The sequence below is a fragment of the Aedes albopictus genome, chromosome 3 (genome assembly GCF_035046485.1).
Source record: "Aedes albopictus strain Foshan chromosome 3, AalbF5, whole genome shotgun sequence".
Taxonomy (NCBI): Eukaryota; Metazoa; Arthropoda; class Insecta; order Diptera; family Culicidae; genus Aedes; species Aedes albopictus.
The window spans coordinates 32,503,433-32,529,775 of NC_085138.1; the positions used below are offsets into that span (position 1 = coordinate 32,503,433).

At 41.7% G+C, this 26,343-nt stretch overlaps 1 protein-coding gene across 6 annotated transcripts in view; it reads right to left on the minus strand.

The window, feature by feature from the left end:
- LOC109415966 (high affinity cGMP-specific 3',5'-cyclic phosphodiesterase 9A) overlaps positions 1–26,343 on the minus strand; it is a 680,025-nt gene that overhangs the window by 519,269 nt on the left and 134,413 nt on the right. The window lies entirely within an intron of this gene.

A 26,343-nucleotide genomic window follows, 5' to 3' on the forward strand; every position in this document is an offset into this window, starting at 1 on the left:
TGTAGTTATCGTTTATTGGTATAAGCATCTGATACTTAAAACCAACAATGTCATGCCAAACGACTCAGATAAGAACCCCTATAGCCACAGCTGTAAAGGCGTGGGTATTCAGCACGACCATGCTGAAGGTGGCGGGTTCAATTCCCGGTCGGTCCAGGAACTTTTCGTAAAGCAAAATTCCTCGACATCCTTGGGCATAGAGTGTCTTCGTGCCTGCCACTGGAAACATGTAAAATAGTCTATAGCGAAGGAACTTACTTTCAGTCCTGGGCACCCACGGTTGTGGTACAGAGGGCAGAATTGAAAGATCTCCATCCTGGGCGATTTCCAGCCATCGTTTTGACCTGGGACCAGGTCAAATTTCTGTCGGCTTTTGATAACATCGACGATGGAGCTCCACTTTAGAAATCCAATTGTGAGGCCACCATACACGAATTATATACCGCAGACATCTATAGATGAAGACCTGCAGCCGTTGAGTGTTCTCCACTGATACAGACCAGATTGCACTGGCGTATAGCAGCATAGATTTCACGTTCGAATTGAGAACTCGGATTTTGGTGCGTAGACTGATCTGGTTGTTTTTTCATACCTTTCTTAAACTCGCAAGGGCAGCCCTCGCCTTCTTGATCCGTGCACCTATGTCGATCTTGATTCCGCCATTGCCACCCCCCTGGCTACCAAGATATTGGAAGCTGAACGTTGATAGCTCCACTGATTGCCCAGCTACCGTAAAGCTAGAAGGGTTGACCGTGTTTACATCCAACGTTTTGGTCTTGTTGGACGTTGGTAAGACCTGCCGCTGAGGAGCGATTGGCAAGATCATCGAGCTTGCTCTACATATCAGAGCGCCGTTGAGCTAGGAGAGCAGCGCCAGTTCGAAGTCATTTAGGTGCTCCATTGTAATGGGCTGCCACAAAAATCCACGATTTGGTTCACGGTCAGTCGAACCTATCCGGATCTCGTCGGAACAGTAGGTAGCGGTGATAGTATACATCCTTGCCTCACTCCAGCAACGACCCGGATGGGACGGGACAAGACACAGTTGTGCAGTACTCTGCACGTATATGCCCTGTACTGTGCTTCAATGAGGCCGATGATTTTCTCAGTGACACCCTTGCGCCTGAGGGCTTCCACATGTTTCCCGATTGTCCGGCACGGATCCTGCTAGCTACTTTCGGAGACTTGCGTCAATTTTCTCCTGTATCTGGTTAAGGAACACTTTGTAAAGGACTTTGAGAACGACACACACGCCTTGTATCCGGTCGGTCAGAAATGTCGCGGTTTCTCATACGTGAAGTAGTCCTCGCATTAATGAAGCAGCAATCTGTTTTATCGACTTGTTTATTGCGTGTCTCGATTAGGAATAGTACAATGAGTGTCAAACTAACCTATGCTAACTTGATCGGCTTACTAGATCTGCTCATATGCTACAGCTCGGCCATCCTGATCAAACACATCGCCCCCGATGTGCACTATGTCTGATCGACTTCCGTTTTCCACAATTTCATATTTGTCGGATCGAATATACCCGTGAAAGGTAAACGAGTTAGTTGGTATCCTTCTATATCACCAATTACATAACGATTATTCGCGAGCACCTTTTTAACTATGTAAGGTCCCTTAAAATGTGGTTTGAGTTTAGACGATCCACCGGAATTTGAATGATGAGGTATATACACTAGATCACCTTCTTGATAAACTGAAGTAGACTTACATTTAGAATCATATTGTTTTTTATTATAAAGCTGAACGGCTCTATTGACAGCTATGGCTTTTTCTCGAATTTTCGTCAAATCTCTTATCATTTCATTATTTGAATTTAGAATATTTTCTACGTTTGCATTTTCAGAAAACCGTTGTGTTATACCAAAAAGAACTTGAGATGGTGTATTAGCAATCGATCTACAAAACGTATTATTTATAAAATGTTCAGCATCTTGTAAAATACATGTGAATCCACGACGAGGATTTGAATCAATTAACTTTGCCAATACTGGAGTTAGAACTCTGTTGAATCTTTCAACCTGCCCATTAGCTTGAGGACATGCAGTAGCAGTTAGAATGTGCTTAACATTGAATTGCTGTAAAAATTCTTTAAAACTGTTAGACGTAAAACAACTTCCGCGGTCGGAGACTATTTGAACAGGTGCTGAATAACTTGAAAAATACAATTTTAAGTGTTTCAAAACTTCGCTGGTATTCGTCGTTTTACATGGGTATAGCTTTAAAAATTTTGAAAAAGCATCAACCACAACAAAAACATATTTAAATTTACAATTGGACAATGTCAAAGGTCCATAGTGATCAATATGAACTGTATGGAAAGGAACGCTGCCTTTCTCTACTATATTCAATGGTCCATCTCTACTAAAATTTTTCTTCGAAAATATAATACATTTAAGACAGTTTTCAATATATTTGGATATTTTTTCTTTCATTTTTGGAAACCAATACGATTTAATAATATTTTCATAAACTATTTCAGTGCCAAAATGTCCAAAATCATCATGATGCATTTTTAATATTTGGTTGACCATGTTTTTGGGAACATAAAACAGTAATTGATTTCTTTTCCCCTTTCTGTAAACAATTCCATTTCTTAGCTCATAGTTTTTGTCCTCTTGAATTTCTAAAAGTTGACGAATTTTTTCTATCTCGGTGTCTTGAATTTGACTAGCTATGATAGCCCTCTCAAAAGAATCTAAATTATTTTCAATAACACAAATTTCTGGGATTCTAGATAAAGCATCAGCATGTTTCATATTAGAAGAATTTCTATGTATGACGTCGTAATCATATTCAGATAAAAATATTTCCCATCTTGCTATTTTAGCGTTGATATCTTTCTTTTTTAACGTTTCTTTCAAAGCAATACAATCCGTTACAATAGTAAATGAAATACCTTGTAAATATATATTAAACCTTTTAATACAATTTACTACTGCCAGTGTCTCTAATTCAAATGAATGTAATCTTGATTCATGTTTATTTGTTCTTTGGCTGTAGTACATGACAGGATGCATGTTTCCATTTGATTGTTCTTGCATTAACACACCACCAAATCCATGAGAACTTGCATCAGTATGTAGCTCTGTTCTAGCATGAGGTGAATAAACTTTCAAAATTGGATCCGCAATTAGTTTATCCCTCAATAATTCAAAAGCGTTCATCTCTGTCTCTCGAAAACTGAAACATTTTTTATCTTTTTTTAGAAGGTCATATAATGGTTTTGCAATCATAGAAAAATTAGCGATAAACTTTCTAAAATAGCTTGCCAAACCAATAAATTTATTTACATCACGAATATTTCTTGGAATTGGAAAATTTTTGATGCATTCAATGTGTTTTTCGCTTGGCTGTATACCATTTGCACTTATATGATATCCGAGATATTCGATATTGGTTTTCAGAAATGAACATTTTGCCAATTGTAGCTGCAAATGATTTTGGTTTAAAATTTCGAAAACTTCTTTCAATATTTCATAATGCTCTTCGATTGTCTCAGTTGCTATTAAAATGTCATCCATATATATCCTGATTTTTCCTTTTTTCAAAAGAGGTCTAAATATTGTATTGATAAATCGCATAAATGCTGAAGGTGCGTTACATAATCCAAACGGAACTCGCGTATATTCAAATTGACCTAAATGTGTAACAAATGCAGTGAATTTTTGAGAATTTTGATCAATATGAAGATGATGATATCCATTTTTGAGGTCTAAAGTCGAAAAATATTTTTTGTTTTTTAAACTATCAAGTTGATCCTCTATCAACGGTAATGGATATCTATCCTTTATGGTTATTTTATTTAATTCTCTGTAATCGACGCACATTCTCCACGATTTATCTTTTTTCTTTACTAGAACTATTCTGCTAGCATATGGAGAACAACTTTCTTTAATCACACCATCTTTCAATAATTTATCTATTTGGGATTCAACTTCAATTTTCTGGCTATGCGATAAACGACGTGGGGAAAAATTGAATGGTCGCTTATCTGATAAATTGATAGTCATTGTGTATTTAAAATCTGGATTTATCGGTTTTGAATTTAGATTACCATAATATTCAATAAAAAGAGATTTGATCCTATTAATATTTTCCAAAGAAATGTCGCTATCGCCAATATCTAATGCATCTACATCAGTTTTCAAAAATGTGTCAGTGCTTACCTCAATGTTGTTGATTTCAAACAGTGAACCATCTGCACATGTCGCCAACTTCAAAGGCTCTTCTATAGTTGTTTGTTTTCTAATCGCAAATTGTATTACTCGACCGTCATACTCAACTAACAGGTTGTTGTTCCTTACGAAATCCGATCCCAAAATACACATCGGGCGCATCGTGGAATCCGGCACAATCTTAAACTGCAATTTATAAATATAATTATCAATGACAATTTCTGAATCAAAAACTCCTAAAATATTTAACTTTGAATCGTTTAAACCTACGTAAGAATTTTGAAACTGTTTTAGAAATCGAATTTTTCCTGAAATAAGACTACTTTTAATTAAACAAATAGGACTTCCTGTATCAAATAAAGCCTCTGATTTGACTAAACAGTTATTCAATCTAATAAGTATATCAAAATAAGCCTGCTCTAAAGGGTGATACGGTCAAAAATTGGTCACACAATTAGTTTCATAACTTGAAACTGCGTACACCAAAACAGCTGAATTTTGAACCAGTAATGGTACTTTATATGTAGCTTATACCATAAAATTTCCATCAAAATCGGTTTAGTATTTGCGGAGATATTGTGAATCCTGAAAACTGCATTTTTAAAATTTTGTACAAAGTGGATTAAAAAATAAGAACACATTTTTACTCTTTTATTTATAGAGCCAGAAATACTGAACCAATTTCAATGAAAATTTTTTTGTATGTAAAGTATACATATCAAAATGTTGTGTAAAAATTTCATTCAATTTGATCCAGCCATTACAAAGTTATATTTGTTTAGGTGGTCAAATTTTGTCAAATTTTGTCAAGTCAAGCCAAATTTTGGTCACACAATTTTTTTCATAACTTTAGATTGGGTACACCAAAACAGCTGATTTTTGGATCAGTAATGGTACATTATATGTAGCTTGTACCATAAAATTTTCATCAAAATCGGTCTAGTATTTGCGGAGATATTGTTGAACCCTGAGATCTGCAATTTTAAAATTTTGTGCAAGGAGGATTCACACATTTTTACTGTTTTATTTATAGAGCCAGAGATACTTAACCGATTTCAATGAAAATTTTTCTTTATGTGAAGTATGCATATCAAAATGTAATGTGAAAATTTCATTCAATTTGATCCAGCCGTTACAAAGTTATATTTGCTTAAGTGGCACCCGGTTAGTTTTTTTCATATTCAAACTGCTACAACTTTGAAAGTATTCATACAAAATGGCTCAAAATTTTACTAAGAACATATTTACATAATAGTATTATACTGTAAAATTTTAATAAAAATCGGAGCAGAATTGATAGTTCTATAATCAAAACTGTGCTTTACTGACCTTAAATTTCCGAAAATTTACTATGGAGCGCCTTTGTACAAAATTTTAAAAAGGTAGGTCGATGGTTTTATCTATATATCAACCACTACTCATTCGATTTTGATGAAAATTTTATGGTATAAGCTACATATAATGTAGCATTACTGGTCCAAAAATCAGCTGTTTTGGTGTACACAGTCTAAAGTTATTAAAAAAAATGTTTGACCAAATTTTGACCGTATCACCCTTTATGCTAACCCTACCATGATTTTCTATACTTTGTCGAGACATATAGCACGTGTTTGATCCATCTTGAGTTTCTCCGTTTGCCGCCAGCACATCGTTGAGTTGTCCTTGAGTACAATGGTTGTCTTGATTTCCCGAGGAAGAGTGTTGTACTTGATTTTGAATTGAGTTTTGATAACAATTTCTGGCGAAATGACCTCGTTGACCACAATTGAAACAGCATCTGGTATTGTCTTCTTTACGCACTCGCTCTTGATGAAAACTTGAACGGAGTTCTTCGTTAACCAACCGCATTTTCGTTTGACTTTCATACCGATAGATAGCGTCCAGTAATTTCTCCACCGTAGTGTAATTTGCAATACATAAGGCCAGTCTTAGGTTGGAATCCGGAATACCATTGATCACATATTTGATTATGGCAGCTTCGCTAAGATTCACGGCTCTCGCTTGAAAAACAACGTCGTAGACAAAATTTTCATATGATTCATTCGACCTTTTCATTCGCACCGACAGGGCATTATGGACATCTACTTCATCTATTCTCGCTGGAAACGCTCGAACCATTCTTTGCTTAAAGTCTGCCCATCCTTCGATAGTGTCTTCAACTCCTTCATACCACAATTGTGACACCTCTCCCAATCGCATCACCGCATAATGTAAAATTGTCCGCTCGTCCCAGTCAAATGTGGTCCTCAAACTTTCAATCCTTCTGATCCATTTATCCGCAGAAACCTTCTCCGGAACAAACTCAGAAATTAAGCTTCGAACGTCTTCAGGTTTCATCATCATCCTTCCGTTATACGCATTCATCCTGTTTCCGACTATCCCTTGTCCAAGTTTTCCTCTTTGTTAACGATTCTCCTTAAAGTCCAACTTCTCCAACGCTCACGAAAAATATTCAGCTCTTCTCCTTCAAAGCTTTCGTTCAGATCCCACTTCTGAATTGAAGTAGTCCTCGCATTAATGAAGCAGCAATCTGTTTTATCGACTTGTTTATTGCGTGTCTCGATTAGGAATAGTACAATGAGTGTCAAACTAACCTATGCTAACTTGATCGGCTTACTAGATCTGCTCATATGCTACATATGTTACAGAATAATTGATGCAGTAGATGTGCGGATACTACGGGGTCAGCTTTGAGCATCTCAGCTGATATGCGATCGATCCCTGAAGCCCTGCTCGATTTCATTCACCGAATGGCTGTTTCTATCTCCTTCACTGATGGAGCATCGGTGTTGACACGGGTAATGCGTCGAACCCTTGGCGGATCATGCTGAGGTGTTGGTGGCACTTGAAAAAGTTTTCCAAAGTGCTCGGACCAGCATTTCAACTGGTCAGCCGAGTCGGACAGTAACTGTCCAAACGTGTCTTTCCCGAGCATCGTAGCATTTATCTTAGTCCCATTTAAGGTGAATATATAACGAAGCCACCTCTCGAATTTTCAAGAGCACAAATCTGAAGAACCAAATGAAGGATGGTGATGAAAAGTTGATCGATTGGTCACCACCAGCGAGTGACCAATCGATCAACTTTTTAGCGTGGTGAGATATTTGGTTCTTCAGATTTGTGCTCTTGAAAATTCGAGGGGTGGTTTCGTTATATATTCACCTTAAGCGACGTGAAACACCGTAGAGAAGACGGATGTCGCCGATATTTACGGCTTTCTCGCCTTCGTCGGCTAAAAAGTCCGCCCACGCTTTCTTGTCCCGCCTACATGACCGCTTTACTTCCTTCTCGAGAGTCGAATAGCGCTGACGGGCTACGGCTTTGGCTCCTCGTGTTTTCGCTCGCTCTATCGCGGCTTTGGCGTTCCTTTGCTCCTCAATCTTCCTCCAGGTATCATCTGTGATCCACTGCTTTCTTCGGGTGCGTAGCTCACCCAAATTATTCTCGCCAGTGGCGATGAAGGCGTTCCTGATGACGCTCCATTGATCTTCTACGCTTCCACCTTCTGGAATATCCGCAGCAAGGTTCTCTATCTCCTCGACGAAGGACCTTTCCACCGCAGCGTCTTCCAGTCGGCGTGTGTTGAACCGGCGCACCTCCTTGGTGAACAGACGCTCGAGACGTACCTCCTCAATTTAGCTGCACTGCCAGCTGAGCACATAACTCTTAGCTGGCGGTCTTTGTCATCGCTTGACCCGTGGAAGCATGAGGTAGCAACTTGTGAGGACCAGAGCTATGTTGGACGCTCTCCTTTTCGACTCACCGTTTTGCAGCCCTCCCAAAAGGAACCCCAGGAGAAATCTATGAAGGAATATATGAAAGAAACATGGGATAAATTCTTAAAGGAATTCCTGGAAGAATCCGTGAAAGAAACCCGGGAGAACTCGATGAAGGAAGCCTGGTAACCATGACTGAGAGAATTCCGGAAGAAATCCACGAATTATATAAAAAATCAATGAAGAAACACCTCAATGAATCCCGGGGAAGATTCTGAATTAATTGATTTATCTCTATTGTAGAGACTTTCAGCCCAAGATCTCTGAAAGAAATCACCGAAGGAACCTCAGAAGAAACTTCTGAAAGAATCCCTACATGACTCGTGGGAAAAATCCCTAAAATAAACCTGGAAAAAAATAACTAAATCCTAAGAGGTAAAATTGAAGAAATTCTCGGAGAAAACCCATGAAGAATCCTGGAGGCATCCCTGATGAAACAGCACAAGAAAGATCCCGAAAGGAGTCCCGGGAGAAATCCTCAAAAGAATCCCTAAAGAATTCCCCGCAAGAAATACTCAAAGGAATCCCGCATTGGCGTAGCTAGATTGTTCGAGAGGACCTAAAAGCTCGGTGGCTTTTGCGCCACTCTCGCGTACCAGAAACCACCGGTTCATTTTTTATTTGCCCAACTAAGACTCTACTCTCAAGGGCTTTCTCGAACGGCCGTTGCTCGACTGAAATCTCCAAACGTACTAGAACTTATACACAAACATTCAAACTGCATCAATGACGGAACTTACAAAGAACGGAACTAAGCAAATAGAAAAAATAACAACAAGCAAATGAAAGAAAGTATTTGAAGTGAATTTATTATATAATCGTCAAAAGGGAAGAAAATAATTCAAATTAAAACATTAGAACAAAACAAACAATTGAATTCATTAACGTGTATATAATCTTTCACCATTGCGCGTCAAATTTTGTTGTGTGCTGTGTGTGTCTTTTCATGGCCATGAGTGACACACCTGCGCAGGTTTTGTTCGTCGACGGTGGTTTCTCCTGGCCAATCGTCGATGTTAGCTCGCTGTCCTGAATGTTCGCCGGACTACAGGTGCGAAAGGGTGTCGGTGGTCCAGTACTCTGCCCGATCGTGCCAAAACCGTATGCAGGTAGGCCGGCACTATTCCCCTTGACTCCGTTTAACTGCCAGGAACTGGCGTGCGAGGACGAACATCAGGGGCCCAAAATAAGAAACGTCTTTTTGGACGCTTTTCGAAAATTAAACGAATGCTCAGAAGGCAGAGTGTCTGCCCCAGGCGACAAAATCCAATTTTTTAACACTTAAAAACTACAAACTGAGAGAAGGTCGCCGAAGCTCACTTCTGCACTCCAGCCGACTTAACTATAAAGTGATGAAGTCAAGTCCAATACTCTAATCAAGTAAAATTCCTGCTATTGAAACAGTCGTCTATTCAATATACCAACAATTATTCTCAAGTGCGCCAAATTCGATCGCACATGGCCATAAACTGTTTTGCGCCATCGAAAAAACCCTCGCCATTAGCTTAGCCTAGACACAAACCTTACATGAAACGGATAATCTCTATCATAGGAAACGGTTCAAACACAAAACCAAATTCAACGAATCTAATTTGAATGTGTTTTAACTTAACAAAGATTCCGGAATGCTGGCTTTCTCAGTCTTGGGTAAATCAAAACGGCAAGTTTTGCTTTTCCCGACGTTTCGGCTTTTTATTAAGCCTGTTTTCAAGGGGTAAGCTTAATAAGAAGCCAAAAAAAGCTTAATAAAAAAATTAAAAAAAGGCTTAATAAAAAGCCGAAACGTCGGGAAAAGCCAAACTTGCCGTTTTGATTTACCCAAGACTGAGAAAGCCAGCATTCCGGAATCAATATATTCCAGTCGTACTCACCCAGCATTAAAAAAGATTAAAACGTCAAAAGCTACAAATTAAGTAAAATAGTAATAATTGAAAAAAAACATATTTATCCAAATTTATCCAATTCAGAACTTTATTTTATTTAAAAAGATAAATAGCGTAAAACGTTACAGAATATATTCTAAATAAAAAAATGTCAGGAGGAATTTAAAAAGCAATTCCTAGAGGGAATCGTGGTGCGTTTGAATTAAGAGAATTCTGGAAAATTAATGTGAGTCACAGTGACTGTAAAAGAATAACAGGATATATTCCCCAAGCAACACACATGGTTACGAAACAGTGACGGCAACGCATGTAAGGATTGCGCAGTAAGTCACAGTAACTCATTTGCAGGAGCTGCAGGGGATATTCTTGAAAGAATTCACGGATGGATTCCTGAATAAATCCATGGAGGAAACCCTGGAACAACTACTGGAGGAATTACTGAAGCAGTTGTCAGCTAGCTCTCGATCGTTTCGGTAGCCTTTTTGCTATCGATCTTTGCGTGGTGCTATTGTTAGAGTACTAACAATGGGCATATCTCGAAAAAACACGATAGTCGTTGATTTCAACGTACTACCCAAACGTCCCAGCCCAGCAGAAGTGCAAAAATTCATCCGTGATCAATTGAAACTGGATATGTCAATGGTAAGAAATCTCCAGATGCACAGTATCCGTCACCAGACGCTGATTGAAATGGTCAGCCTGGAAGCAGCAGAGCGCCTAGCTTCCGCCCACAACATGAAGCACTACTTAGAGGTGGAGAAGAAAAAATACATTATTCCTGTATTTCTTGAGGATATGGCAATCAATGTAAGAGTGCATGATCTACCACCGGACATGTCAAATGCCGAAGTAGCGGAGTACATGAAGAAGTATGGCAAAGTTAAATCCGTCGTTAGGGAGGTATGGAAAAAATACTTCCCAGGAACGCTAAATGGAGTACGAGTTGTTAGAATAGAGTTGAAGGAACCGATTCCGTCTTATATTCGCTTAGGAGATGATATGAGTATGGTAACCTATAAATCCCAAATTGCCACCTGTTTACACTGCGGCCACAAAGCACATCCAAAAATGAAGTGTTCGGAAGCCACATCCAAAAAGATAACAACAACCAGCGATGTATCTGGTCCATCGCGACATGCAGAGCAGCAGAAGCAGCCACCACCGCAGCAGCAGCCGCCGGTCCCGTCGCCACCGCCGCCGCCGCCGACGCAGCAACAACAAAGCGAAATGGAAAACAATAAGGCTGGCAACTCAAACGGTGCACTTTCGGAGAAAAAGCGCAAACAAGAACGAGCTTCAGACCCGGACAAATCGGAAACAAGTGACATGGATTGTACCCCAGAAAACCCAGATGTTAATGAAATTAATATACCTCACGAAGAGTGGTATACTTATCAAAGTAAGAGGCTAGACCGTATTATAGAAGCAAATAAGAAACTTATAGAAAAAACTGCAATTGTACTTTCGAAATAAAATGAAATAAATTCAGAGACGAATGCCTTTCTGGGTAGTCTCTTTAAACGAAAAAAAAAAAAAATTACTGAAGAAATTCTTGAAAGAATTTCTGAAGCAACCCCTGGAGAATATCCTGGAGGAATTGCTGTAGGAATTTCCGAAGAAATCCCAGGAGGAATTTCTGGATCAATTCTTGGAGAACTTCTTGGGGTAATTCCTGAAGGTATTTGTGATTCCCGGAGGAGTCCCTGGGGAAATTCCTGGATGAAGTCCTGGAGGAATGTCTGGAGGCAAACTTGGAATAGTTCCTGGATAAATTCCGGGAGCAATTCCAGAGGGAATTTCTGAAGGATCCTTCCTAGAGGATTTCCTGGGGAATTTTTTGAAGAAATCCTTGGAAGAATTCTTGAAGAAATCCTTGAAGGAATTCCAAGAGGAATCTCAGGAGGAATTCAAGCTCCTCCTCTCTCTTCTCTTCTTGACGTAACGTCCTCCTGGGACAAAGCCTGCTTCTCAGCTTAGTGTTCTATGAGCACTTCCACAGTTATTAACTGAGAGCTTCCTCTGCCAATGACCATTTTGCATGTGTATATCGTTTGGCAGGCACGAAGATACTCTATGCCCAAGGAAGTCAAGGAAATTTCCTTTACGAAAAGATCCTGGACCGACCGGGATCCGAACCCGTCACCCTCAGCATGGTCATGCTCAATACCCGTGCGTTTACCGCCTCGGCTATATGGGCCCTCCTTTTCATGGAATTCATGCAGAAATTCCTTAAAGAACTCTTGGAATAATCCAAAAGAAATTGCCGTAGAAATTTCTGAAGGAATTTCTGGCGGAATTACTTGATGAATTCCTAGAAGAATTTCTGCAGAAATTCCTAGGGTAATGTCTGAAGGTATTCTTGGGGTAATTCCTGATGGAATTCTTAAAGGTCCCTGAATGAAACCCTAGAGGAATGCCTGAATGAATCCCTGTAGAAATCTCTGGAAAAACTCCAAGAGAAATTCCTAGAGCAATCACTAGTGCATTCCCTAGAGGAACTCCTGAAGAAATGCTTTGAGGAACCCCTAGAGACATGCCTGTAAGAATTCCTGGAGGAATCTCTAGAGAAATTCCATGAGAAATCTCCAGAGGACTTCCTGGAGGAATTTCTTTAGAAATCCATAGAGAAATCCCAGGAGAAATTTCTGGAGGATTTTCTTGAAGAATCACCGGAGGACTTTCAGGTAGAATCCCTGGAAGAATTTCTGGAGGTATTCCTGAAAGATTTCCTGGCGGAATCTATAGAGGAATTCCGGAAAGAATCTCTGGAGGAATTCCTAGAGGAATTCTTGAGAAATCTCTAGAGCAACTTCTGAAGGAATGCCTGCATCAAATTCATGATGAATCTTTGGAGGAATTCCTAGATCTTGTACCGACTTTTCGAACCCTCTAAGCAGAATACCCTCTTCGAATGAGTGTAATCAGTTTCGTATCTTTCAATTCCGCCCTATGTTGCTTATCCTTTGACAATGTCAAAGGATAAGCAACATAGGGCGGAATTAAAAGGTACGAAACTGATTACACTCATTCGAAAAGGAATTCCTAGAAAAATCCTTAGAGGAGTTGCTGGCGGAATCTCTAGAGGAATGCCTGGAGGAATCTCTAGAGGAATTCCTAGAGAAATCTTTAGCAGAATTTTCAGATGAATTCCTGGAAGAATCTCTGTAGGAGTTTGTAGACGAATCCTTGAAAGAATTCGCAGAAGAATCCGGAAATTATTTCTGAAGGAATTCCCTTGAGAAATTTCTGGAGGAATCCCAGGAAGAAATCCAAGGATCAATTTCTGAGGGAATTTCAGAAGGAGTTTCTGAAGAAATCTCAGGAGGAAGTATTGAAGAAATCGTTGAAATTCTTAAAAAAAAATTCTTAAGGAATCCTAAAAAGAGTATGTAGAAGAACTCTTGGAGGAATCCCTGTAGCAGTTCCTGCAGGAATGCCTGGAGGAGTTCCTAAAGAAACCCCAAGAGAAATCACGGAAGGAATTCCAAAGAGAATCTTTAAACAGTTCCTTGTTGAGTTTCTGAAAGAATTCCAGGATGCATTTTAAAAATTATCCCGAAAGTTGTTCCTGAAAGAATCACAGAAGGAATTTTCGGGTGAATCCCTGGAGGAATTCTTGGAGGAATTCTTGGAGGAATTTCTGAAGAAACCCCATGAGGAATACCTTGGGAAATCACATGAGAGTTTTCTTAGCAAATTCTTGGAAGATTTTTTGTGTGGGAATCCCTGGATAAAAAAAAAATCTGAAGAAATCCGTGCAAGCAGTAATTTCTAGATGATTTATTGAAGGAACAATTGGATGGACTCCTAAAGGATTTTTGTACAAAATTTTTGGGTAATTCATGGATTAATATTTGAATACTCTCTAGTAAAATTTTCTTTAAGATTTGTTTTTGATGTCGTTCATACAGAAATACTTCGAATAATTCCAGAAAAACCTATTGGGACAATCTCTAGTAGGATTCTGGAAGGAATATATGGAGAAGTCCTTGAAGAAACCTCTGAAGGAATACTTGTAGAAATATCCTAAAAGATCTCTGGAGAAATTCCCGAAAAAAAACCGTGAAAACAGCACAGTAACAATCACTGAAGGAACCTCCAAAGATATCCCAGGACAAATCCCCAAAGGAATTTCTGGTAGAATCAATGAACATGAATCATTATAATCACTATAGTCATTTTGACTCCTCAAAACTGCATTGCCGATTTGCTTATTCACATATTGGGTGACCATGCCGCTTAAAAATCACTTCAAGAAGTGCTGGGGTAGGACTCTAAGCTCAACTGTGCGTGCACTATGGTGCTCCGGAAAGTAGGGGGTTGGTGTCAGTCCCTACGAGTCAGCCGTAAAAAAAAACCATTGTAACGGAAAATCAGCAACAGAATAATACGAACCGAGATCAACAGCAACGACCCCAGCGAACAAAAAGGATTTGCGACTGGAAATTCGGTCCGTGGAACTGCCAATCTCTTAACTTCATTGGGAGCACCCGCATACTCGCCGATCTACTGAAGGACCGCGGATTCGGCATCGTAGCGCTGCAGGAGGTGTGTTGAACCGGATCCATGGTACGAACGTTTGGAGGTAATTATACCATCTACCAGAGCTGCGGCAACATACGTGAGCAGGGAACTGCTTTTATCGTGATGGGCGACATGCAGAGGCGCGTTATCAGTTGGTGGCCGATCGACGAAAGAATGTGCAAATTGACGATCAAAGCCCGATTCTTACACTTCAGCATAATAAACGTGCACAGCCCACACTCCGGAAGTACTGATGATGACAAGGACGCATTTTACGCGCAGCTCGAGTACGATCGCTGCCCAAGGCACGACGTCAAGATCATCATAGGAGATTTGAACGCTCAGGTAGGCCAGGAGGAGGAATTCAGACCGACGATTGGTAAGTTCAGCGCCCACCAGCAGACGAACGAAAACGGCCTACGACTCATTGATTTCGCCGCCTCCAAAAATATGGCCATACGTAGCACCTTTTTCCAACACAGCCTCCCTTATCGTTACACCTGGAGAGCACCACAGCAGACAGAATCTCAAATCGACCACGTTCTGATTGACGGACGGCACTTCTTTGACGTGGCGCCAACATCGACTCTGACTACTATCTGGTGATGGTCAAACTGCGCCCAAAACTCTCCGTCATCAACAATGTACGGTACCGGCGACCGCCACGGTAAAATCTAGAGCGACTGAAGCAACCGGATGTCACCTCAGCATACGCGCAGAATCTCGAGGCCGCGTTGCCAGACGAGGGCAAGCTCGATGAGGCCCCTCTAGAGGACTGCTGGAGTACAGTGAAAGCAGCCATCAACGACGAAGCCGAGAGCACCATCGGGTACGTGGAACGGAATCGACGGAACGAATGGTTCGCCGAAGAGTGCAGAACGGTTTTGGAGAAGAAGAACGCAGCGAGGGCGATAATGCTGAAGCAAGGGACTCGACAGAATGTGGAACATTACAAACAGAAGCGGAAACAGCCGGCCCGACTCTTTCGGGAGAAAAAGCGCCGCCTGGAAGAAGCGGAGTGTGAAGAAATGGAACTGCTCAAGAAACACGGAAGTTCTATCAGAAGCTCAACGCATCCCGTAACGGCTTCGTGCCGCGAGCCGAAATATGGCGGGATAAAGACGGAGGCCTCGTGACGGACGGACGTGAGGTCTTCGGAAGGTTGAAGCAGCACTTCGATCAGCACCTGAATGGCGTGGAGAAAGTAGGCACGGGAGACCTCAGCAATGGAGGAAACGACGACGCCAGTGCAGCGGAGGACGGAAATGAACCAACTCCCACGCTGAGGGAAGTTAAGGATGCCATTCACCAGCTCAAAACCAACAAAGCAGCCGGTAAGCCTAGTATTGCAGCTGAACTCATCAAGGTGGGCCCAGAAAAGTTGGCCAGCTGTCTGCATCGGCTGATAGTCAGGAGCTGGGAAACCGAACAGCCACATTCACAAGAAAAAAACACATAAACAAATGAGTTCGTGAGATGTTATTAAGCCGGTTTCATCGACGGTCGGTCGACAACGGACCAGATATTCACAGTACAGCAAATCCTCCACAAATGCTGTGAATATCAGGTCCCAATGCACCTGTTCATCGACTTCAAAGCGGCATACGACAGTATCGACCGCACAGAGCTATGTAGAATAATGGACGCCCTTCTGATTTATGGTTACGATTCCCAAACAAATGGTGAAAAGTATATGGAATCAAAGCTCGGTGGGTTTCGCAGGAAATAGAAGGAAATTGATTTCTATTTCAAATACAAATTGTCATTTTCAGCTTAGTGGGCTATTTAACCGGCAGAGAGAGCATTTAATCATCGATAATGCAGTTGATGATGGTTTTCCCACGTATCTATTCCAAAAAATGTGTCCAAGACAAACTCTGATTTCAAACACACGTTATGCATTTAAGTTCATTTCGCATGCACACACAAAAAAAATGACATTAACATATAGAAGTCGATTCGTGTCATCAATTACTACACTAGAACAGCGACGATGCGATGTCAACAGCAGAAAGAAAACCCGGCATGCACAGAGAATTGAGAGATGAAAAACATAGGTACGTACGTCATACGATCTGAATATTGAATGTCTCATGCAATCACCGGCGCCACGTCCGGCAAAACTCACAATAACAGCATTCACCGATCGGTCGGTTGGTTGGCCGGTCCGGTGATCTGTCACCAGCAATAAAACCATAGCAGCAACAGCAGCAGCAGCAGCAAAAACTTTGAACCGTGGCTCTCGATGAATCCCCACTGACGGCGATACTGGTGGACAGAATCCTGCCCTGGGGAGTGTGGGCACAATGCGTCACTGGAGGATCAGTTTGAGATTAAACTTGAAGAATCGCAGTCTACCGCCCAGAAAAAATGCTATGAGTTTTCCCACTTTAAGCTGTAGCTGGAGTAATTGATTTTTGAGTGAGACATACTCAGTGACTGATTATTTTTCTGGATGTAAATTGTCACACCGAGAAAAATACCTAACCTATTCAGCCACTGAGTTGGTCTCAATAAGAAATATATAAGTGCATTGTTTTCCTACTCAATTTCAGTTAAAAGAAGGACAACTATTGCTAATGAAATGCTCCACTTTTAAAGAAAACTGAGTACAAAAACAAAAGACTTAACGATTTCTGAGTAAGATCAACTCAGTGACTTAGTAGAAAATTTTCTCTGTGCATTATCATAGTTTATCATATGGGGTGGGATGATGCATACTTTAAGGCGTTAACACCCAAAAAAACTTTCTACTCAGCAACTCCAATTATTGTTTTCTTTTTCAACTTTAGTGAAAGTTCAACTGTGAAATGGGTTGTTTCACTTTTAAAGGAAACTAATAATACAACAGAAGGCTTATCGTTTCATGTGTAAGACCGGTTCAGTCAATAAGAAGAAATCTTTTTAAGTTTATTAAATGCCGCTCTTAAAAATCAATGTACATTTGTAATGTTTCAATTTTCAAATAACTTTTATTTTTACTTTTAGAACGGACAAGTAGATGGCGCATTCCGACCTGACTTTCCTTATCAACAATTCTAAACAACCCGCAGGCATCTCTCGCATGCAGGCAGCTGGCTTTGTGTCAGCATCAAATTCCACTGTCAACCGATTGATTGCATTGCTGAATGCGAAACCCTCCATCCAATCAAGCTGCCACTGACTGCCATTCTCCTCCACTAACACTGGTTTCCATGGCAAAAATTTGAAACTTTAGTTAGATAGAAAAAAAAATCGCCCGATTGGATTCCGATTTTTTCCTCCTGTTTTCGCAGCAAGCTTGAATGTTTAATGCAGATAATGAAGCGCCACCATACACATTCACGGCCACGGCTGCTAGCTTCGGGCAGACGGGCAGGTTCATTGGGAATTCCTGATTGACGTGTCTCCCGATGTAGACTAACTCCCGACTAGAAGATTCTAACAAAAATATAACATAATTATAACAAATCATGATATTTATAGCTCAATTTGATATAATCATGTTTAATATATTTGGTGTTTCTAAAATATTATAACTCAATCATATCATTTCATTGTGAGGCAATTTAGTTTTGATTTTTTGATAGAAACTAGTTTTATTGGAGATGTATCATATTTTGTTATAATTTTGATCTTATTATAACAAAATAAATTATAATTTTGATTAGACCGGTGTACTTTTTCTTACAATTTTAGTTATTTTAGCACCAATTAATGCAGGAATTATAACTGCATTATAGCATAATAAGTTATTGAAAAAATGTATAACATCATAACACAATGTGTTATAAACTTGATGTATTTGTCTAGTCGGGGCTGGCAGGCTGCCTAACCAACCTAATAGGTTTTGTTATCACGTGCTAACAACCGTGCTCGTAAAGTTACCATCGGTTTTCGATCCGGTACATTAAGGAATAGGGACGTGACCGGATTCGGTGATGCTTTTAAAATTTGGGGGTGTTTGTTTTCATTTGATTTGGAGGTCACCTGGACACGTGTCTTCGGCTGAAATTGAGCTTTGATTATTGAGTTCAAAGTGCTATTGTAATAATTTTTATCCATTTTTTTTATAATGAATAGACGTTTTTATCTCCTGTGATCAGCTTTTGTTCAAACGAAGGCTGCTTTAAAATAGTTGGGACAACGTTTGTACAGCATCAAATTGTTACCTGAGATTTTTTAAAGAAATTCAGGGAAGAATACTGACAGTACTGACATCTTGCAAAAAGAAAAAGAATACTCAGGACGATCACAAACAAGATATCTCAAAAATAGGCACAAGAAAAAGCCTGGAAAACAACTAAAAGAAACCGTAGGAAGAACGTCATAGAATTCCTTCCGAGAATCCTTTAAGGAATTCCTCAGAGCACCGTCCAGGAAAAATTTCAGGAAATTCTTCAGAGAATATTTAAAGAATTTTTCAACGAGTTCTTGAGAAAATTCTTCAAGGAATACTAAAGGCTTGAATAAGAGGGTTCTTCACAAAATACGTCAGACTTTTCAGGAAGGATTTTTTCGGAGATTTCTTCAGAGAAACCTTTAGGGCATTTCTCTGGCCACCCTTCAGGAAAAAACTCAAGAAATCCTTCAGCAAATGTTTTACTGAATAATTCAGGGAGTTTATCAGGAAATTCTTCAAGGAACCCTTCAGGAAGTTTTCAGGGAATCTGTTGTTGATTCTTTTAAAAAGTTCTTTAGGAACTCCTTCAGAGAATCCTTTAGAGGTTCACATTTCCTACATGGAAGTTTCTATGGAATTCCTCAGGGAAAACATCGGAAAATGCTTCTCAGAACCTTCAAGAGATTCCTTCAGGAATAACATAAGTAATTTCTTAAAGGATTTGGCTTTCTCAGTCTAGGGAATCCAAACGATCAAATTGGCAATATACCAGACTGAGAAAGCGAAAACCTCCAAAACATAGAATTTTCAGTCGAAAATCTTCAGCATAAGTTATTTCTTCAAGATACCAGCCACAAATTCATGATTCCTTCAAAAATTCCTTTAGAAATTTTTCAGGATGTCTATCAGGAAATCCTTCAGAAGTCTTTCAGATATTTCTTCAGGAACTACTTCAGACAATTCTCAAGGGAGGTCCTAAGGGCCATCCTGCTGAGAAACCATCAGGAAATCCTTCAAAGAACATTTGGGAAATTTTCTTGTGAGACCTTCAGGAAATCGTCCCTTCAGGAATTTCTTCAAGGAATCCTTTGGCGATTCCTTGAAATCTGCCGGATTTTGCTATGAGAAATTCGTGAAAGATTCTTCCAGACAATCCTTCAGGAACTCTTCTAAAAATCTTAAGAGGATATTTTAGAGCATCCTTCAGAGATGTTTCTCAGGATTCTGGAAGAATCCTCTTCAGGATTCTGGAAGAATCCTCCTCAGGATTCTGGAAGAATCCTCCTCAGGATTCTGGAAGAATCCTCCTCAGGATTCTGGAAGAATCCTCCTCAGGATTCTGGAAGAATCCTCCTCAGGATTCTAGAAGAATCCTCCTCAGGATTCTGGAAGAATCCTCCTCAGGATTCTGGAAGAATCCTCCTCAGGATTCTGGAAGAATCCTCCTCAGGATTCTGGAAGAATCCTCCTCAGGATTCTGGAAGAATCCTCCTCAGGATTCTGGAAGAATCCTCCTCAGGATTCTGGAAGAATCCTCCTCAGGATTCTGGAAGAATCCTCCTCAGGATTCTGGAAGAATCCTCCTCAGGATTCTGGAAGAATCCTCCTCAGGATTCTGGAAGAATCCTCCTCAGGATTCTGGAAGAATCCTCCTCAGGATTCTGGAAGAATCCTCCTCAGGATTCTGGAAGAATCCTCCTCAGGATTCTGGAAGTATCCTCCTCAGGATTCTGGAAGAATCCTCCTCAGGATTCTGGAAGAATCCTCCTCAGGATTCTGGAAGAATCCTCCTCAGGATTCTGGAAGAATCCTCCTCAGGATTCTGGAAGAATCCTCCTCAGGATTCTGGAAGAATCCTCCTCAGGATTCTGGAAGAATCCTCCTCAGGATTCTGGAAGAATCCTCCTCAGGGTTCTGGAAGAATCCTCCTCAGGATTCTGGAAGAATCCTCCTCAGGATTCTGGAAGAATCCTCCTCAGGATTCTGGAAGAATCCTCCTCAGGATTCTGGAAGAATCCTCCTCAGGATTCTGGAAGAATCCTCCTCAGGATTCTGGAAGAATCCTCCTCAGGATTCTGGAAGAATCCTCCTCAGGATTCTGGAAGAATCCTCCTCAGGATTCTGGAAGAATCCTCCTCAGGATTCTGAAAGAATCCTCCTCAGGATTCTGGAAGAATCCTCCTCAGGATTCTGGAAGAATCCTCCTCAGGATTCTGGAAGAATCCTCCTCAGGATTCTGGAAGAATCCTCCTCAGGATTCTGGAAGAATCCTCTTCAGGATTCTGGAAGAATCCTCTTCAGGATTCTGGAAGAATCCTCTTCAGGATTCTGGAAGAATCCTCTTCAGGATTCTGGAAGAATCCTCTTCAGGATTCTGGAAGAATCCTCTTCAGGATTCTGGAAGAATCCTCTTCAGGATTCTGGAAGAATCCTCTTCAGGATTCTGGAAGAATCCTCTTCAGGATTCTGGAAGAATCCTCTTCAGGATTCTGGAAGAATCCTCTTCAGGATTCTGGAAGAATCCTCTTCAGGATTCTGGAAGAATCCTCTTCAGGATTCTGGAAGAATCCTCTTCAGGATTCTGGAAGAATCCTCTTCAGGATTCTGGAAGAATCCTCCTCAGGATTCTGGAAGAATCCTCCTCAGGATTCTGGAAGAATCCTCCTCAGGATTCTGGAAGAATCCTCCTCAGGATTCTGGAAGAATCCTCCTCAGGATTCTGAAAGAATCCTCCTCAGGATTCTGGAAGAATCCTCCTCAGGATTCTGAAAGAATCCTCCCCAGGATTCTGAAAGAATCCTCCCCAGGATTCTGAAAGAATCCTCCCCAGGATTCAGAAAGAATCCTCCCCAGGATTCTGAAAGAATCCTCCCCAGGATTCTGAAAGAATCCTCCCCAGGATTCTGAAAGAATCCTCCCCAGGATTCTGAAAGAATCCTCCCCAGGATTCTGAAAGAATCCTCCCCAGGATTCTGAAAGAATCCTCCCCAGGATTCTGAAAGAATCCTCCCCAGGATTTTGAAAGAATCCTCCCCAGGATTCTGAAAGAATCCTCCCCAGGATTCTGAAAGAATCCTCCCCAGGATTCTGAAAGAATCCTCCCCAGGATTCTGAAAGAATCCTCCCCAGGATTCTGAAAGAATCCTCCCCAGGATTCTGAAAGAATCCTCCCCAGGATTCTGAAAGAATCCTCCCCAGGATTCTGAAAGAATCCTCCCCAGGATTCTGAAAGAATCCTCCCCAGGATTCTGAAAGAATCCTCCCCAGGTTTCTGAAAGAATCCTCCCCAGGATTCTGAAAGAATCCTCCCCAGGATTCTGAAAGAATCCTCCCCAGGATTCTGAAAAAATCCTCCTCAGGATTCTGAAAGAATCCTCCCCAGGATTCTGAAAGAATCCTCCCCAGGATTCTGAAAGAATCCTCCCAAGGACTCTGAAAGAATCCTACCCAGGACTCTGAAAAAATCCTCCTCAGGATTCTGAAAGAATGCTCCCCAGGATTCTGAAAGAATCCTCCCCAGGATTCTGAAAGAATCCTCCCCAGGATTCTGAAAGAATCCTCCCCAGGATTCTGAAAGAATCCTCCCCAGGATTCTGAAAGAATCCTCCCCAGGATTCTGAAAGAATCCTCCCCAGGATTCTGAAAGAATCCTCCCCAGGATTCTGAAAGAATCCTCCCCAGGATTCTGAAAGAATCCTCCCCAGGATTCTGAAAGAATCCTCCCCAGGATTCTGAAAGAATCCTCCCCAGGATTCTGAAAGAATCCTCCCCAGGATTCTGAAAGAATCCTCCCCAGGATTTTGAAAGAATCCTCCCCAGGATTCTGAATGAATCCTCCTCAGGATTCTGAAAGAATCCTCCCCAGGATTCTGAAAGAATCCTCCCCAGGATTCTGAAAGAATCCTCCCCAGGATTCTGAAAGAATCCTCCCCAGGATTCTGAAAGAATCCTCCCCAGGATTCTGAAAGAATCCTCCCCAGTATTCTGAAAGCATCCAACACAGGATTCTGAAAGAATCCTTCCCAGGATTCTGAAAGAATTCTCCCCAGGATTCTGAAAGAATTCTGGAAGAATCCTACACAGCATTCTAGAGGAATCCTCCTCAGGATTCTGGAAGAATCCTCCTCAGGATTCTGGAAGAATCCTCCTCAGGATTCTGGAAGAATCCTCCTCAGGATTCTGGAAGAATCCTCCTCAGGATTCTGGAAGAACCCTCCTCAGGATTCTGGAAGAATCCTCCTCAGGATGCTGGAAGAATCCTCCTCAGGACTCTGGAAGAATCCTCCCCAGGATTTTGAAAGAATTCTCCCCAGGATTCTGAAAGAATCCTCCCCAGGATTCTGAAAGAATCCTCCCCAGTATTCTGAAAGAATCCAACACAGAATCCTGGGAAGGATTCTGAAAGAATTCTCCCCAGGATTCTGAAAAAATTCTGGAAGAATCCTACACAGCATTCTAGAGGAATCCTCCTCAGGATTCTGAAAGAATCCTCCCCAGGATTCTGAAAGAATCCTCCCCAGGGTTCTGAAAGAATCCTCCCCAGGGTTCTGAAAGAATCCTCCCCAGGGTTCTGAAAGAATCCTCCCAAGGGTTCTGAAAGAATCCTCCCCAGGAATCTGAAAAAGTCCTCCCCAGGATTCTGAAAGAATCCTCCCCAGGATTCTGAAAGAATCCTCCCCAGGATTCTGAAAGAATCCTCCCCAGGATTCTGAAAGAATCCTCCCCAGGATTCTGAAAGAATCCTCCCCAGGATTCTGAAAGAATCCTCCCCAGGATTCTGAAAGAATCCTCCCCAGGATTCTGAGAGAATCCTCCCCAGGATTCTGAAAGAATCCTCCCCAGGATTCTGAAAGAATCCTCCCCAGGATTCTGAAAGAATCCTCCCCAGGATTCTGAAAGAATCCTCCCCAGGATTCTGAAAGAATCCTCCCCAGGATTCTGAAAGAATCCTCCCCAGGATTCTGAAAGAATCCTCCCCAGGATTCTGAAAGAATCCTCCCCAGGATTCTGAAAGAATCCTCCCCAGGATTCTGAAAGAATCCTCCCCAGGATTCTGAAAGAATCCTCCTCAGGATTCTGAAAGAATCCTCCCCAGGATTCTGAAAGAATCCTCCCCAGGATTCTGAAAGAATCCTCCCCAGGATTCTGAATGAATCCTCCCCAGGATTCTGAAAGAATCCTCTTCAGGATTCTGAAAAAATCCTCCCCAGGGTTCTGAATGAATCCTCCCCAGGGTTCTGAAAGAATCCTCCCCAGGGTTCGGAAAGAATCCTCCCCGGGATTCTGAAAGAGTCCTCCCCAGGATTCTGAAAGAATCCTCCCCAGGATTCTGAAAGAATCCTCCCCAGGATTCTGAAAGAATCCTCCCCAGGATTCTGAAAGAATCCTCCCCATGATTCTGAAAGAATCCTCCCCAGGATTCTGAAAGAATCCTCCCCAGGATTCTGAAAGAATCCTCCCCAGGATTCTGAAAGAATCCTCCCCAGGATTCTGAAAGAATCCTCCCCAGGATTCTGAAAGAATCCTCCCCAGGATTCTGAAAGAATCCTCCCCAGGATTCTGAAAGAATCCTCCCCAGGATACTGAAAAAATCCTCCCCAGGATTCTGAATGAATCCTCCCCAAGATTCTGAAAGAATCCTCCCTAGGATTCTGAAAGAATCCTCCCTAGGATTCTGAAAGAATCCTCCCTAGGATTCTGAAAGAATCCTCCTTAGGATTCTGAATGAATCCTCCCCAGGATTCTGAAAGAATCTTCCCCAGGATTCTGAAAGAATCCTCCCCAGGATTCTGAAAGAATCCTCCCCAGGATTCTGAAAGAATCCTCCCCAGGATTCTGAAAGAATCCTCCCCAGGATTCTGAAAGAATCCTCCCCAGGATTCTGAAAGAATCCTCCCCAGGATTCTGAAAGAATCCTCCCCAGGATTCTGAAAGAATCCTCCCCAGGATTCTGAAAGAATCCTCCCCAGGATTCTGAAAGAATCCTCCCCAGGATTCTGAAAGAATCCTCCCCAGGATTCTGAAAGAATCCTCCCCAGGATTCTGAAAGAATCCTCCCCAGGATTCTGAAAGAATGCTCCCAAAGATTCTGAAAGAATCCTCCCCAGGATTCTGAAAGAATCCTCCCCAGGATTCTGAAAGAATCCTCCACAGGATTCTGAAAGAATCCTCCCCAGGATTCTGAAAGAATCCTCCCCAGGATTCTGAATGAATCCTCCCCAGGATTCTGAAAGAATCCGCTTCAGGATTCTGAAAGAATCCTCCCCAGGGTTCTGAAAGAATCCTCCCCAGGGTTCTGAAAGAATCCTCCCCAGGGTAATGAAAGAATCCTCATCAGGGTTCTGAAAGAATCCTCCCCGGGATTCTGAAAGAGTCCTCCCCAGGATTCTGAAAGAATCCTCCCCAGGAATCTGAAAGAATCCTCCCCAGGATTCTGAAAGAATCCTCCCCAGGATTCTGAAAGAATCCTCCCCAGGATTCTGAAAGAATCCTCCCCAGGATTCTGAAAGAATCCTCCCCAGGATTCTGAAAGAATCCTCCCCAGGATTCTGAAAGAATCCTCAACAGGATTCTGAAAGAATCCTCCCCAGGATTCTGAAAGAATCCTCCCCAGGATTCTGAAAGAATCCTCCCCAGGATTCTGAAAGAATCCTCCCCAGGATTCTGAAAGAATCCTCCCCAAGATTCTGAAAGAATCCTCCCCAGGATTCTGAAAGAATCCTCCCCAGGATTCTGAAAGAATCCTCCCCAGGATTCTGAAAGAATCCTCCCCAGGATTCTGAAAGAATCCTCCCCAGGATTCTGAAAAAATCCTCCCCAGGATTCTGAATGAATCCTCCCCAAGATTCTGAAAGAATCCTCCCCAAGATTCTGAAAGAATCCTCCCCAAGATTCTGAAAGAATCCTCCCCAGGATTCTGAAAGAATCCTCCCCAGAATTCTGAAAGAATCCTCCCCAGGATTCTGAAAGAATCCTCCCCAGGATTCTGAAAGAATCCTCCCCAGGATTCTGAAAGAATCCTCCCCAGGATTCTGAAAGAATCCTCCCCAGGATTCTGAAAGAATCCTCCCCAGGATTCTGAAAGAATCCTCCCCAGGATTCTGAAAGAATCCTCCCCAGGATTCTGAAAGAATCCTCCCCAGGATTCTGAAAGAATACTCCACAGGATTCTGAAAGAATCCTCCCCAGGATTCTGAAAGAATCCTCCCCAGGATTCTGAAAAAATCCTCCCCAGGATTCTGAATGAATCCTCCCCAAGATTCTGAAAGAATCCTCCCTAGGATTCTGAAAGAATCCTCCTTAGGATTCTGAAAGAATCCTCCTTAGGATTCTGAAAGAATCCTCCTTAGGATTCTGAAAGAATCCTCCTTAGGATTCTGAATGAATCCTCCCCAGGATTCTGAAAGAATCTTCCCCAGGATTCTGAAAGAATCCTCCCCAGGATTCTGAAAGAATCCTTTCCAGGATTCTGAAAGAATCCTCCCCAGGATTCTGAAAGAATCTTCCCCAGGATTCTGAAAGAATCCTCCCCAGGATTCTGAAAGAATCCTCCCCAGGATTCTGAAAGAATCCTCCCCAGGATTCTGAAAGAATCCTCCCCAGGATTCTGAAAGAATCCTCCCCAGGATTCTGAAAGAATCCTCCCCAGGATTCTGAAAGAATCCTCCCCAGGATTCTGAAAGAATCCTCCCCAGGATTCTGAAAGAATCCTCCCCAGGATTCTGAAAGAATCCTCCCCAGGATTCTGAAAGAATCCTCCCCAGGATTCTGAAAGAATCCTCCCCAGGATTCTGAATGAATCCTCTTCAGGATTCTGAAAGAATCCTCCCCAGGGTTCTGAAAGAATCCTCCCCAGGGTTCTGAAAGAATCCTCC